We start from the raw sequence: 16,461 nt of genomic DNA, 5'->3' as shown, positions 1-16,461 counted from the left end.
TGACATCTGTATATCCTGTTTGGTGAAATATCTCTTTGTGCCTTTTGCATATTTTCTAATAGGATTTTTGTTTTACCATTGTGTTTTGAGAGTTCTTTATATATTCTAAATACTAATCCATGATTGGATATATAGTATGCACATATTTTCTGTCAATCAGTAGCTTGTATTTTCAACCTTTTCATAGGTGCTTTAAAGAACAAAAGTTGTTAATTTTGATGTCCAGTATATCAATTTTTCCTTTTATGGACCATATTTTTGGTGCCATGTCTAAGTACTCTTTCCCTAGCTCTAGATTAAAAGATTGTTTCCTATGTTTTGTTTCTTAATATTTAATAGTTTTGTATTTTGCATTTATGTCTCTTATTCATTTGTGTATATTTTTGGATTAGAATGAGATTTTTAATCGACTGCTTCAGCACTATTTGTTGAAAAAGACTATCTTCCCTCCATTGAATTGCTTTTCCACCTTTGTCAAAAATCCACTGAGCATGCTTATGTGGGTCAATTTCTAGGTTGTCTAGGCTATTCCTTTGATCTATGCATCTATCCCTATAACAATACCACAGTGCCTTGATTACAGTGGCGAAATAATAGGTGTTAGTATTGGGCAGAGTAATTCCTTCCATTTTATTCTTTGTATGTAACAATTTTATGTACATATGTATTCCATGCTATCCATATGCATTTTACATTTATTCTTATCTACAGAAAAAAAATAGTTAGGATTTTGATAAAAATTGCATTAATATATAGGTCAATTTGGGAATAGTTGACATTTTTACTATGTTTAGTTATTCAATATCCAAATATGATATGTCTCTCCATTTATTTTTTATTTCCTTCCTCAGCATTTCATAGTAAAAATTTTGTAGATGTTTTGATAATTTTATACCTAACAATTTATTTTATCTTTGTGGTTATTATAAATTGTATTGCATGGTTTGATTTTGGTTTTCAATTTTGACTGACACACAAGAATGCAAATTTCTGCTTTTTTTCTATGTGTGTTAATTTTCCTACAACCTTGGTGAAATCATACATTAATTCTAATAGGTTTCTTTTTTAAAAAAAGATTTTATTTATTTATTCATGAGAGACAGAGAGAGAGAGAGGCAGAGACACATGCAGAGGGAAAAGCAGGCTCCATGCAGGGAACCTGATATGGGACTCGATCCTTGGACTCCAGGATCAGGCCCTGAGCCGAAGGCAGGCGCTAAACCGCTGAACCACCCAGGCGTCCCAACTAAGAGGTTTTTGTACTATGTTAGTGGTAGGGTTTGTTTGTTCAATTGGTTGGTTCTTGGAATGAGGGTTTTTTTTGGAGATAATTTTTATCAAATTGAGGAAGCTCCACTCTATTCATAGTTTGCTAAGATATTTTATCATGAGTGCATATTGGATTCACCATTTTTTTCATGTTTTTATTTGCCACCTCTATTTCTTTTTTGGTGAAGTATCTGCCTCAACTGAAAAAAAATCATATGTGGGACACCTGGGTAGCTCAGTTGTTGAGCGTCTGCCTTTGGCTCAGGGGTGATCCTGGAGTTCCGGGATTGAGTCCCACATGAGGCTTCCTGAAAGGAGCCTGCTTTTCCCTCTGCCTATGTCTTTGCCTCTCTCTGTATCTTTCATGAATAAATAAATAAAATCTTTGGAATGAAAAGATATTTTTTTCTTCTTTAGACTGTTGTAAGTTATCGAAATTAAAAGTGTAAAATTGTTCATAGTATTCTTTTATTATGTTTTTTAAAGATTTATTTATTTATTTGAAAGAGACAGAGAAAGAGAGAGCACCAGTAGGGGGAGGAGCAGAAAGAGAGGGAGAGAATCCCAATCAGACTGTCTGCTCAGTGCGGAGCCCAACACGGGGCTTGATCTCGCAACCTGGAGATCATAATCTAAGCCAAAAATCAAGAGTCTGATGATCAACCAACTGAGCCACACAGGCGTCCCTCTTTCATTATCTTTTTAATATCTGCAGAAACTTTAATGATATCCCCTGTCTGATTCCTAATATTGGTAATTTGTGTCTTGTCTTTTTCTTTTGTATTTGTCAGTCTTGCTAAAGGTTAATCAAATTTATTGAATGTTTGAAGAAACTATTATTTATTACCTTGCTTCATTTTTTCTGTTTGAATTTTATTGATTTCTGATCCTATCTTTATTATTTCCTTTCTTTTGCTTGCTGTGGATTTATTTTGCTATGCTTTTTTGGTTGGTTTTTGACATAGAATTTTAGATTATTTATTAGAAACATTTCCTGTCTTCCAACATAATCATTTAGTTGTAAAAAAATTGTTCTGTTAGAAATACTTTAGAGGCGTCTCATATATATTGACATGTTGAATTTTCATTGTTTTCAAATTCTATGTTTTCTTCTTATATCATTGATCAACAGATTAATTAGAAGTATATTATTTAATTTCCATGTGGTTATAGACTTTCTGGTTATTTTTTTAAAATTTGATATTATAATGGTCATAGGACACAATGTATGATTTCAGTTATTTTTTTATTTGTTGCGTTTCTTTTTTATGGTTCATAATGTGGACAATTTTCATGAACATTCTGCGGAAAATTGAAAAAATTGTGTATTCTGCTATTGGATGTAGTGTTTTGTGTGTATATGTATATATCAAATATATCCTGCTGGTTAATTATGTTGTTCAAGTATTTCTGTTCTTATTCATTTTCTATCTAGTTCTTCTATCAATTGCTGGGAGCTGAATGCTGATGTGCATAATTCTAATTTTGAGTTTGTCTCTTTCTCACTTCAAATCTATCAGTTTTACTTCACTTATTCTGTTTCAGGTATCCATGTTGTTTGGTGGGACACAATTAAGATGGTTAAGTCTTCATGGTAGATTAATCTTTTGTCATTATAAGATGTTTCTTTTTGTCTCTAATAATTTTCTTTTCACTGACATCTACATTGTTTGATATTAATATGCTCATTACTTTTTAATTAATGTTTGCACCATGATATATATTTTTTTTCATGATATATATTTTTAAAATCTTTTGACTTTGAACTTATTTATGTTATTATATTTAAGGTGAATTTCTTGTAAAAATATGTTTTGTTTTGCTTTTATTTATTTACTTTGTTAATTTCTTTTAACTGGTACATTTAAACCATTTACATGTAACATGATTATTGATATATGAGTGTTCAAACTTCCAGTTTATTGCTTGATTTTTGTTTCTCTTAGTTCCTGTTCTCCTGGTTTGCTTTCTTTTTCTTTTACTTTTCTCTTTTTGCCTTCCTGTGAAGTGCATGAAGATTTTTTCTAAGATTTCATCTTGATATGTTTGTAGTCTTGTAAGGTATACTGTTTTATATGGTTTTCTAAATGGTTGCTGTAGTTAGTACAATATACATATGTAACTCATGATGATCTACCAGTATTGACATTTTACCATTGAGTAAAATATGAAAACCTTATTTCTATTCATATACTTTGACTCTCCCCATTTTTAAAATTAATTTATCTTAAATATTTCCTCTAGATAGACTGAGAACCATATAAGATGGTGCTATAATTTGTATTTCAACCATTAAGTATTATTTAAGAAAATCATAAGAATAGTTTATTCAACTTATTCTTCCTTTTACTCAATACAAGATGTTTTCCGTTCTGAAGTTGTAGTCCTTCTTCTGTTATTATGCCCTTTTTGTTAGATACTTTCATTTAGTCATTTGTGTTGGTAGTTTTACTGCCAACAAATTAGTTTTCCTTCATTGGAGAATGTCTAATTCAAATCCTTTGCTCCTTAAAGATAATTTTTTTAATAATAAATTTATTTTTTATTGGTGTTCAATTTGCCAACATATAGAATAACATCCAGTGCTCATCCCGTCAAGTGTCCCCCTCAGTGCCCACCACCCATTCACCCCCAAACCCCGCCCTCCTCCCCTTCCACCACCCCTTGTTTGTTTCCCAGAGTTAGGAGTCTTTATGTTCTGTTTCCCTTTCTGTTCTGTTCCCTTTCCCTTTCTGTTTCCCTTTCCCATTTCTTCTTCCTTCCCTTCTATTCCCTTTCACTATTATTTATATTTCCCAAAAGAATGAGAACATATAATGTTTGTCCTTCTCTGATTGACTTATTTCACTCAGCATAATACCCTCCAGTTCCATCCACGCTGAACAAATGGTGGGTATTTGTCATTTCTAATGGTTGAGTAACATTCCATTGTATACATAAACCACATCTTCTTTATCAAAGAGGTAAAGGATCTATACCCTAAAAACTATAGAACACTTCTGAAAGAAATTGAGGAAGACACAAAGAGATGGAAAAAAATTCCTTGCTCACGGATAGGCAGAATTAATATTGTGAAAATGTCAATGTTACCCAGGGCAATTTACACGTTTAATGCAATCCCTATCAAAATACCATGGACTTTCTTCAGAGAGTTAGAACAAATTGTTTTAAGATTTGTATGGAATCAGAAAAGACCCCGAATAGCCAGGGGAAATTTAAAAAAGAAAACCATAGCTGGGGCATCACAATGCCAGATCTCAGGTTGTACTACAAAGCTGTGGTCATCAAGACAGTGTGGTACTGGCACAAAAACAGACACATAGATCAATGGAACAGAATACACAATCCAGAAGTGGACTCTCAACTTTATGGTCAACTAATATTCGAGAAAGGAGGAAAGACTATCCACTGGAAGAAAGACAGTCTCTTCAATAAATGGTGCTGGGAAAATTGGACATCCACATGCAGAAGAATGAAACTAGACCACTCCCTTGCACCATATACAAAGATAAACTCAAAATGGATGAAAGATCTAAATGTGAGACAAGATTCCATCAAAATCCTAGAGGAGAACACAGGCAACACCGTTTTTGAACTCGGCCACAGTATCTTCTTGCAAGATACATCCACAAAGGCAAAAGAAACAGAAGCAAAAATGAACTATTGGGACTTCATCAAGATAAGAAGTTTTTGCACAGCAAAGGATACAGTCAACAAAACTAAAAGACAGCCTACAGAATGGGAGAAGATATTTGCAAATGACATATCAGATAAAGGGCTAGTTTCCAAGGTCTATAAAGAACTTATGAAACTCAGCAGCAAAGAAACAATCCAATCATGAAATGGGCAAAAGACATGAACAGAAATCTCACAGAGGAAGACATAGACATGGCCAACATGCACATGAGAAAATGCTCTGCATCACTTGCCATCAGGGAAATACAAATCCAAACCACAATGAGATACCACGTCACACCAGTGAGAATGGGGAAAATTAACAAGGCAGGAAACCACAAATGTTGGAGAGGATGCAGAGAAAAGGGAACCCTCTTACACTGTTGGTGGGAATGTGAACTGGTGCAGCCACTCTGGAAAACTGTGTAGAGGTTCCTCAAAGAGTTAAAAATAGACCTGCCCTACGACCCAGCAATTGCACTGCTGGGGATTTACCCCAAAGATACAGATGCAGTGAAATGCTGGGACACCGGCACCTGGATGTTTCTAGCAGCAATGAATGGGTAAAGATAATTTTTTCTTGACATAAAATTCATGGTTGAAGGATCCCTGAGTGGCTCAGCGGTTTAGCGCCACCTTCAGCCCAGGGTATGATCCTAGAGTCCCAGGACCAAGTCCCGAATCGGGCTCCTTGCATGGAGCCTGCTTATCCCTCTGTCTGTGTCTCTCTCTCTCTCTGCCTCTCATAAATAAATAAATAAATAAAATCTTTTTTAAAAATTCATGGTTGAAAGAACTTTTCTTCTAATATTTGAGAACTGGTGTGTAGCCTCCTCCTGGTTCCCACAGGTTCAAATGAAAAATCCACTGCCATTTAAATTAATGTTTCCCTATAAGTAATTTGTTATTTATCTCTGACTACTTTTAAGAATATTTTTGTCTTTGAAAGTTCAAATATGATGTGTGTTGACACGGACTTCCTTGGTTTTATCTTTCTTGGATTCACTCGGCTTCTTGAATCCATATTTGTCTATCTTTTGCCAAATTGGTAACTTTTCTGATACTTCTTCAAATGTTTTTAGAAATAAATTCTTTTTTCTCTCTCTCAGGAACTCCAAAAGATATTAAGGCTAGCTTTTTTGTTATTGACACGTATTCTTAAGACTGTTTGTTCTGTTTTCCTATTTTCTCTCTATTGGCAGATTGGATAAATTCAATTGATCTGTTTTGAGTTCATGGATTCTATCTTCTGCCATCACCACTCTAATATTGAATACTTTTAGCGTGTTTTTTTTTAATTGGTGATTGTATGTTCAGTTCTATAATTATCCCTTGGCTCTTTTTCATAAGTTTTATTTTTATGCTAAGATTTTTTTAAATTTTTAAAACAATTTTCAAGAATTTTTAATTAGTTGTGAAAGCATTTGTATTGTTGCTGCTTGAATTGAGCATTTTGTATGATAATTACAATATCTAATTTGGGCATTGGAATTCCCATATGGTAATTTTTGCTAAATGAGAATGAGTACAACAAGTTAGGCATGAAAGGTAGTAACGAAATCAGGAGTATTCCTGGAATCCTTGATATAGTGAAAGGGCCATGAGATATAGCAGTTCTTGTATAAACATAATGGGGGCCTATTCACTTCCTTACCCCATAATAGTAGCAACAGATACTTCAAAGCTCTTAAACAGTGGTTTCTCTCTTCTATGGGAAAGAAATTTGATAGCAAAGGAAATATGATGATAAGTGAACAGGCTTCATAGAGGTAGGTAGTGAATCACAATAGATGACAGAAATTGCCTAGAGCTTTCTTTCTTTGTGTGATAGCAAAATTCTTGTTATTTTTTGTTTATTTTTTAAAATTTTTTGTTATCTTGAAAATTTCTTGTTTTCCTTTTTGAATACTCATCCATTCATTGCCCATGTGAATCTAGTTTATTAGATGATGTCCAGCTTTATTAGAAGACTAAAAAAAAACAATGATATGTCCTCACAGGAACCAGTTGAAGGTATACTTGTGAAATGTGATGTCTTGGTGTACACACTTTTCTATTGCTAGTATCAGTGTTCTCATTATGGAAATTACAATGAAGTCTTTAAAAATAAATTATTCTTGTTTGGGTTTTTTTTGTAAGCTAAATAATAAGCAAAAATACAACCATATCTTAAATTATTCGTTGGGTTTTCTTTATTCCATTGCCAATCAATCAGATTATGCAAAACAGCCTAGAATGGACAATGTGGATTTATTCCCTGTTATTTATGACTGTAGCTGTCAAACTTGTTAGAATAGGTTTCATTTAGTGAAATTATGAGCTGGAGATGGACTGTTGATTCAATACTGTAGGAACTCACTCTATGCTTGTGAAAACACTTTGATTTACCACTCAGTTAAGTTCAGAGCATAACCTCAATGGAGTACAAGCATAGATGTAAGTTCTTCATGCAAATATTAACTTGACATTTAAAATTAAATATAATTTTAAGTTAATTGTAAGAGGGTCATGTATTCCTATCTTTAAAAATCAGTTATCTTGATATCTTCAAAGGAGATATTGAAGCATATGTTTTTGCTTAGAGTATTAATGCTTAAGAAAAAGTAAAAGCTTTCAACAAAGGAAAAAATGACTTATTTTTTTAAAAGATTTATTTACTTGTTTTAGAGAGAGAGAGAGTGGGGGGGGAGGCAGAGCACATGGGAGAAAGGAAGTACTCCCCCCAGAGCATGGAGCCCAAGGCAAGGCTCAATTCTCTGATGGAATATCATCACCTGAGCCAAAACCAAGAGCTGAATGCTTAACCAACTGAGCCACCTAGGCACTCCAAAAAAGAATGATTTTTTTAAACTCAACAATATATATTAAATGTCTATTGGGTTCAAACTAATAAAATTGGTACCAGGAAAGATCATTCATTCACCAATTTATATAACAAACATTAATAAATTAACTACTAAATGAAAGTTGTTATGCTAATCTCTATAGAAAATACTAAGGGCAGCCTGGGTAGCTCAGCATTTTAGCGCTGCCTTCAGTCCAGGGCCTGATCTTGGAGACCCAGGATCGAGTCCCACATCAGGCTCCCTGCATGGAGCCTGCTTCTCCCTCTGCCTGTGTCTCTGCCTCTCTCTCTCTCTCTCTCTCTCTGTATCTCTCATGAATAAATAAATAAAATTTTAAAAAAAGAAAATACTAAGTGTTACAAGACATATTTCTGTCCCTCAAATAGTATAAAATCCATTAAGATTGTATTTATAATACAAGAGTATATCTTAATTATGCAAGCATACCAACAATATTTTTTTTACAAGTGCATATCTTAATTATGCAAGCATACCAACAATATTTTGAGGCTTCAGGCAAGACAACAAAATGGCTACCCATACACCACATGTCTAAATATTTAAATGACTTCTAACAAAATGTTAAATATAATCTTTATTTACTTTCCTTGTTAAGTATACTTTCAAATTGACTTGAAAGGGTGAGGGATGGGGTAACGGCATGATGAGCATTAAGGAAGGTACATGATGAAATGAGCACCAGGTGTTATACTATATGTTGGCAAATTGAATTTAAATAAAATATACATTCTTTTAATTTTAAAAAATGACCTGAAAGACTAAGTATAAATTTAAAATTTGGAGGAGCTTCAGAATTCTGCACCAAAACAGAAGTACAGAAAAATCCTATGGCCCACTCCCCTTCTTTTATCACACACAGTTTTGTCCCACTCAAAAAAAACCTTGTATACACACTTAGGAATTCCCAGGTCCTCATTTAGAGTCCATTCCCAACTTCTGCAAGCAGTTGTTGCTTAAACATCTTTGGCCTAGTGATGTGCACGGTGAGAAAATAGGTCTAGGATAGAGGCATAGGCAGGACCAGAAGAGGGCTCAGAGAAGTTGGGAAGGGAATTCTGGGATCCCAAATAACAAAGTGTCATCTAAGAGATGTTGCAGGAATTTGGTGGGAACTTCCCCTTGGCCACATATGCTCTTTACTTTGTGGGACTGGAAGAAGAAAAAGAGTGCTAGAGTGAGGCCCTTTAAAGCACAGATTCCTAAAAAAAATTTAAAAAATAAAGCACAGGCTCCTTAGCAGGGGCCATTCTTGCCAGGGTTTAAGGGCAATAGAGCAGCCATGGAAAAATACAGATTTCCAGTTAGATATAAAATAGTGCATCCATATAAGTTAGTTATTTAAAAGGAAAACAATTTCCACATGTCTTGATGCAGAAAGATGCCAAAGTCACATGGTTAAGTAAAATAGTGCATATAATATAATTTCATTCTTGTCAAAACAAAATTAAAAACAGTACATATACACATTTGTATGTGTTTGTATAAGCACAGAGGGGAAGACAACTGAGTAACTTTTAATATTGCTTATCTGAGAAAGCATGAGATTGGAGAAAATATTTTATCTTTTTCAGCTTTAAGAGATATATTTAATATACAAAAACTTGCATGATTTAATGTATATATTTTGATGAGTTCAGATATATACACACTCATGATACCATCATCGCAGTGAAGGTAATAAACATACCTCATGCTAAATGTTCTTACCATAAAAAAATTTTAAAAAAGAAAGGGAACATAAATCTTTTTGGAGGTAATAAGCAAATATTTCTTGGTATACCTCTATATATTTTTATATATTTATTAGAGTGAGCATATACTATTTTTGTAATAAAAAATGTCAAAAAAACATGTATTGATTACCTACTATGTACCATGTACTTGTAGGTGCCAAAGAAAGCCTCATCTCAATCTTTGCTCACCACAGTCATCCAATTAAGAAAATTGTTGTTCCAAGAGATAAAATTATTTGCCCAAAGTCACTCAACTAATAAATGGAGAACCAGTTCAAATTCAGGTTTTCTGAATCTAAGTGCATTACTCTTTCTTCAATTTTATCAGAGTTTATTTCAAAATTAAAGAGCAGTGCTGGATATGTACACTCTACATATGATTTGGATCTATTTGCCCCTAGTTCAGACCAAATTTCTAAACTGCCCTAAGATTTACAGACCCCTAGTATACAATTTAGTGATTTATAACACTAATATCATAATTTGGACACTGCTCTGTCTTGTTTGCATGTTGTTTTTTTTTTATTTTCTGGCTTTTCTAGCACGATGATATAATCCACAGTTCGCTTAATTTGGGACATTATGTTATTGCAGTGCAACAGGGAAGTCTCAAGGAATCCTAGGGTACTGACACAAGAGTTAGATGAAAGTTCATGACTAAGATACCAGTTTATGTATACAATGGAATATTACTCAGCCATTAGAAACGACAAATACCCACCATTTGCTTCCACATGGATGGAACTGGAGGGTATTATGCTGAGTGAAATAAGTCAATCAGAGAAGGATAAACATTATATGGTCTCATTTATTTGGGGAATATAAAAAATAGTGAAAGGGAATAAAGGGGAAAGGAGATATTTCTGGGAAATATCAGAAAGGGAGACAGAATATGAAAGACTCCTAACTCTGGGAAACGAACTAGGGGTGGTGGAAGGGGAGCTTGGTGGGGGGTGGGGGTGATTGGGTGGCAGGCACTGAGGTGGGCACTTGACGGAATGAGCACTGGGTGTTATTCTGTATGTTGACAAATTGAACACCAATAAAAAATAAATTTATTAAAAATAAATAAAATTTCTTTTTATGACTTGCTCTCAAAAATGGAAGACTCTATTTTATTCTTTTAATTATGTTATTGTTTGTTCAAATTTCAGATAGATCATAATGTAGATCAATGTTCCCATATCTCATATTTAGAGGATAAACCTTCTAAGAAACAGGTAATCAGAAAAGTAAAAATATTCAGCTAATTTCATATTCATTGTAAAATGAGAAAAAAGATTAGCCATTTCCCAATTGTAACCTTTCTTTAGAAGACCATACAAATAACATTTAAGTATCATGGATGCCTGGGTGGCTCAGTGGTTGACCATCTGCATATGGCTCAGAGTGTGATCCCAGAGTCCAAGGATCAAGTCCCAGATGGGGCTTCCTGCATGGAGCCTGCTTCTCCCTCTGTGTATATCTCTGCTTCTTTGTGTGTGTGTGTCTGTCATGAATAAATAAATAAAATTTTTAAAATAAAAAAATTAAGTATCAATTGAATTTAAAAACTTAATTGTTTACTAAATCTTATTTAAACACAATTTCAAGAAATGCAGTAATCAATAAGGTTAACTTCTTCATTTCAATGTAAATGTTCTCTTGAAAGTTTGATCAATGACTTACCAGACACTAAGGCTTGAAAAATACCTATTGTATCGATTTTGTTCTTTTTAATATGAAGAGCAGCAAAAAGGTAATTGTTAGTCATTTGAATAACTCAAAAATTACCTGCAATTGCTACTTTTCTTGCATTGCACTGAGAATAGTTTACAATGTACTTTATTTAGTAATAATAAACTATGATGGGAGTATATAAGTGCTTAGTATGCAGCCATAGAGAGAAGTTATTTGTCACCTATGTCCTAAACATGAAATTAAAATCATGTCTATATAACAAGCATGAATCAAGTAGGGGGGATTTGTTTTGGTAACCTGTAGCAACAATAGATCAGTACTATAATATGATGTCTTTATAAGGATAGCTTGAGATGAGTAAATAATGTCAAGGTGGATCCACATATTGGGACTATTATAATTAACCAAATCAATTATTTCATAATCTGAGCAGTTCCACCTTTATCAGCAGGTACCAAAGCAACCATGTGCAAATTCTGGGTTGGCCATGTAGTTATACATACATAATATAAATTGAAGAACAAACTGATTTATCCCTTTTATTTAAACATGAAATTGTGTTAATTTTCTGCTGCCCCCAGAAAGCCGACTAAAATGGCAAAAATAGGACTTTTTTTTAGAGGATATAACCACAACCATAAGAATAATAAGAAAGGAAATGGCAGTAAATTAGAGATGCCCACACATTTGAGGAGGATATGAACTGAACGTATGAGTGGTGATGAAAGAGATAGAAGAACTCTAGAATCTAAGAATTTTCAGAGGAAAATACTAACCAGAACCCAATAAATTAGAGCTACAGAATTCAAGAAAGTCTCAAAATATGGAGTCATCAATTACTTCAGGAGTCAGGGTAGGATAGAGGTTAAAAAGGACAAATGTCTGAAAATCTGCCTATGGGCCATTAGACATTCAGGTATCCTTCCTCACTTCTGAAGCAACAGAATCACAGAGGCTATGAAGTTATGGACTAGAACAGACACAGAGAAAGAGAAGAGAGAGGTGCTGTACTGAAACATGCAATTCAATGAAAGTCAAATATTAAATGGTAAAATGACAAGTCTCTGTTTGACTCCCAGAACATTGATTGTCAGTATTACAGTTTCAAAAGTAGAAAATTAAAGATTCCTCTCTGCAGAAACTGAACCCTTGAAAGAATATTTGGAGGTCTCTGGTGAAATAACCAGATTTTATTAAATTTAACTATGGTAAGGCCTACCAATACATAGGTCCTGCTCAAGTATTATACAGAACTTTTGATTAAATTTTTGGTACACCAGTCTCATCTATAAACGGATACCTAAAGTTCATAGTATTCATAGTATATATATTAGTTTATATATATATATATATATTTTTTTTTTTTTACCATATACTACATGCTGTGTGTGTGTGTGTGTGTGTGTGTGTAGGAGTGCTTGTCTTGAAGGGCTATAGTGAGGACCAAGTTAATATAAGTAAAATGTTTAGAATAAAATGTGGTAATATATGAGTATTCTATTTATTAATAGTTTTTGTGAATTTGAGAATAGTTAAATATAAAACTAAGCCAAAGAATTAGAGGTAGTTTTTAACTTCGAGTATGTATATTGTGGGCTGTTGTAAAATAAAGGATGTGAAATCATTAGGTACCATTTATCTCAGTGTGAAAAGTAGTTGCATAGTCATAATAATATGAACACTTTGAATATTGTTTTGGGCCCAGATTTTGATATATCTAAATCAGTACAATGAGAAAAGAGGAAGAATGTGTGATATAGAAAAGTTGTATGAGGAAGTTACAATAAGGAGTACAATAAGGAGTTACATATAGTTGTTCATGGTACAAATTCAATTATGTTTAACATAAATAAATCAGCCAATGGCAATGAAAACATTATTTAGTATATGGAAGCAAATACCAAAAAACTTCCCACAAAGTTGAAAGTTACTGCCTTGGGGAACTGAGAACCAGGAATGGGGACGGTGGGTCTGTAATTGTCATTTTTCATTATAAGTCTTATTTTTCAAATGACCATGCAATTTATCATCACAAAGGGACAATGTAGAAAATAAAATGAAATGCTTTCAACAATTAGACCAGGGTAAGAGATGTAAAATAGGATTGTCCCAGGAAAATTGGGATGTGTGGTCACCCTAGCATCTGACTTTCAAAATCTGGTGCATATATTAGTTTGACGCAGAGGAGAAAAAAATTAGAAATATGGAAGTAATTATCAAGTTAATTGACTATGTTGGTGTTTTTATTTTGTTTTGTTTTTCTCAGTTATCCAATTTGGCTGTCTAAAGTTACCAGCTTATTTGTTTAAGAGTTAGACATTTAGGTTTACTTTTGGGTGAATGTAGATGCTGTCTGAAAAAGGAGACTATATAGACTGACAATTTTTTTTCTGATCTATTGTGCATAAAATTAAATTGGCTACTGAAGCTACTGAAAAAAAATTCGTAAACTTCTAGGGTTATATAAGCAAGATTGCAAAATAGGAAGTCCCATGTCTTGTTATTCCACAGATATACTGATTTAATATATAAGCAGAAATGACCTCATGAGAATTCTTGACTCAAGAGGTGGCAATATCCTAGATGAACACAAAGCTGAGAACAGCTGCATTAAAATAGGTAAGAAAAATAATTTTACTTTACCTGCATAAGGCCCTCCTCCAAGTTGGCACAGATAACCAGTAGGAGAAAATACCCTGGTTAGTGGATTCTGCCTGGATAAGGAAAAGAAAAGAGATAGGAGTGTGCATCCAATATTCCATCTTTTGGAAATACACTCAAAGGACTGGTTTCTATCATGCCTTATTTAGAGCATTGATGGAACCAGCATACTTTTGATGTCTGGGGGACACTGACAAGGAAGAGTGAGTGGCTTACTGCTGTTCCAGCACAGTACATCAGATAGAGGTCAATAGAGCTTGACAGTCTCTCAGGAAGAAAGAGAACAGTGAAACATGCATCCAGTGTTCTGGCTTTTCAGAGGGTTGCCTGAGAGAATGGAGTACAGATGGAATCCAATATATTCTAAAAGCCTGGGACCTGCTGAGAACATGAGAGTTGGGTGGCTTGTGGCAGCCCCAGAAAATCAGCAGTATGGCAAACAGGAAAAAAAAAAGGATCAAGAGATTACAAGTTCCAGGAAACGAAATTAGCAATATTCTTTATTAAGGAATTTCTTGCACAAACCCAGCCTCCCTAAAAAGGTACAGAGACCCCAAGAAAATCTAGCCAGGCTGATTGGAGAGCGTTTTTCTCTGTACAAGTTAGTTTGTAAAAACTAGGAGGGGGGCAAACTTTTCAAACCCCAACTAAAAGTTATGAGAAACACAAAGAAACAGGGAAACATGGCTCAAAGAAACAAAATTAACCCACAGAAACTGACAATAAAAGAACAGAGATATATGGATTACCTGATAAATAATACAAAATAAGTATCATAAAAATGCTCAAGAAAACAGTGCATGAACAAAATGAGAATATCAACAAAAAGACAGAATATATATATATATTTTTTTTAATTTTGAGCTGAAAAATATAACGGCTGATTTGAAAAACTCATCAGAGGATTTAATATCAGACTTGATCAAGCAGAAGAAAGAATGAGTGAACTCACAGACACGTGACTGAATTATGCAGTCAGAGGGACAAAAAGGGAAAAGAATGAAAAAGCATGAAGAGAGACTAAGGAACTTAATAAAATACCATAAGGCAAAACAGCATATGTATTATGGAAAAGGAAAAAGGAGAAATGAGTAAAAGGGGGAGAAAGTTTATTTACAGAAATAACAGACAAAAACTTTCCAAATCTGGAAAAGGAAATGGACTTCTAGATTCAAAAAGTATGTGCAGAAAGCTGATCCAAATCTGCAGGATTCACTGGTGAATTCTACCAAACATTTAAAGAATTACTCCAAACCTTCTCAAACTGTTCCAAAAACTGGAGAGCAGAGAACACTTCCAAACTCATTCTATGAGGCCAGCTTTATGCTAATATCAAAGCCAGACAAAATCAGTATAAAACAAGAAATCCACAGGTCATAATACCTGATGAACATAGATGCAAAAATACTCAACAAAATGGTAGCAAATTGAATTCTGTACCACATTAAGAAGATCATACACAGTGTCTAAGTAAGATTTATCCCTGGGATGTAAGTATGATTCAATATATGAAATCATTCAATACAACAACATATTAAACAGATAAACATAAACAAAACATAAAAATCACATAAATGTCTCAATAGATGCAAAAAATTTTGAGTAATTCAACACTCTTTCATGACAAAAACATCCAATAAACTAGGAGTAGAAGGAAAATATATCAATATAATAAAGACCATATATGAAAATTGGATATGTAACATTATACTCAAGAGAAAAACTGAAAAGTTTTACTCCAAGATCAGGAACAAGACAAGGATGCTACTGTCATCACTTCTATTAAACATATTCCCAGAACTCCCAACTGAAGAAATTAGTGATATAAGAAAAGACATCTAAATTAAAATGGAAGAAGTAAAATTATCTATTTTCAGATAACATGAGCTTATATTTAGAAAACCCTAAAGATTCCACTGAAGAAAAAAAAAATGTTACAAGTAATAAATGAATTCAGTGAAATTAGGGGATAGAAAAATCAATATATAAAAATCACTCATGTTCCTATACACTAACAGCATTTTAAGAAGGAAGTTAACAAACAACTTCATTTATAACAACATCAAAAAGAAAAAAGAATTAGGAATAAACTCAACCAAAGAGATGAAGGACTTTTACAATGAAAATGATCAAATATTGAAGAAAGAAATTAGAAAAGACAAAAATAAATGGAAATATATCATGGGTTAATGGATTACAAGAGTTAATATTGATAAAACATTCATGTTACCAAAAGCAATTTACAGATTCAATGCAATTTCTATCAAAATCCTAATTGAATTTTTTTTAGAAAAAATAGGAAAACCAATCCTAACATACTATGGAACCGTAAAACATCTTGAATGGCCAAAACAATCTTGAGAAAAAAAGAACAAAGCTGGTGGTATCACACTTCCTGATTTCAAAACATATTACAAAAAATACATTAATTAAGACAGTATTGTAATGGCATAAATGCAGATATATAGATCAATAGAAGTGAGTAGAGAGCCCAGAAGTAAATCCCACATACAGTCAAATGGTTTTTGACATAGAATGCCAGGAGTACACAATGGGGAAGGGATATTCTCTTCAAC

The sequence above is a fragment of the Canis aureus genome, chromosome X (genome assembly GCF_053574225.1).
Source record: "Canis aureus isolate CA01 chromosome X, VMU_Caureus_v.1.0, whole genome shotgun sequence".
NCBI classification, from domain to species: domain Eukaryota; kingdom Metazoa; phylum Chordata; class Mammalia; order Carnivora; family Canidae; genus Canis; species Canis aureus.
This window is presented reverse-complemented; position numbering follows the sequence as displayed.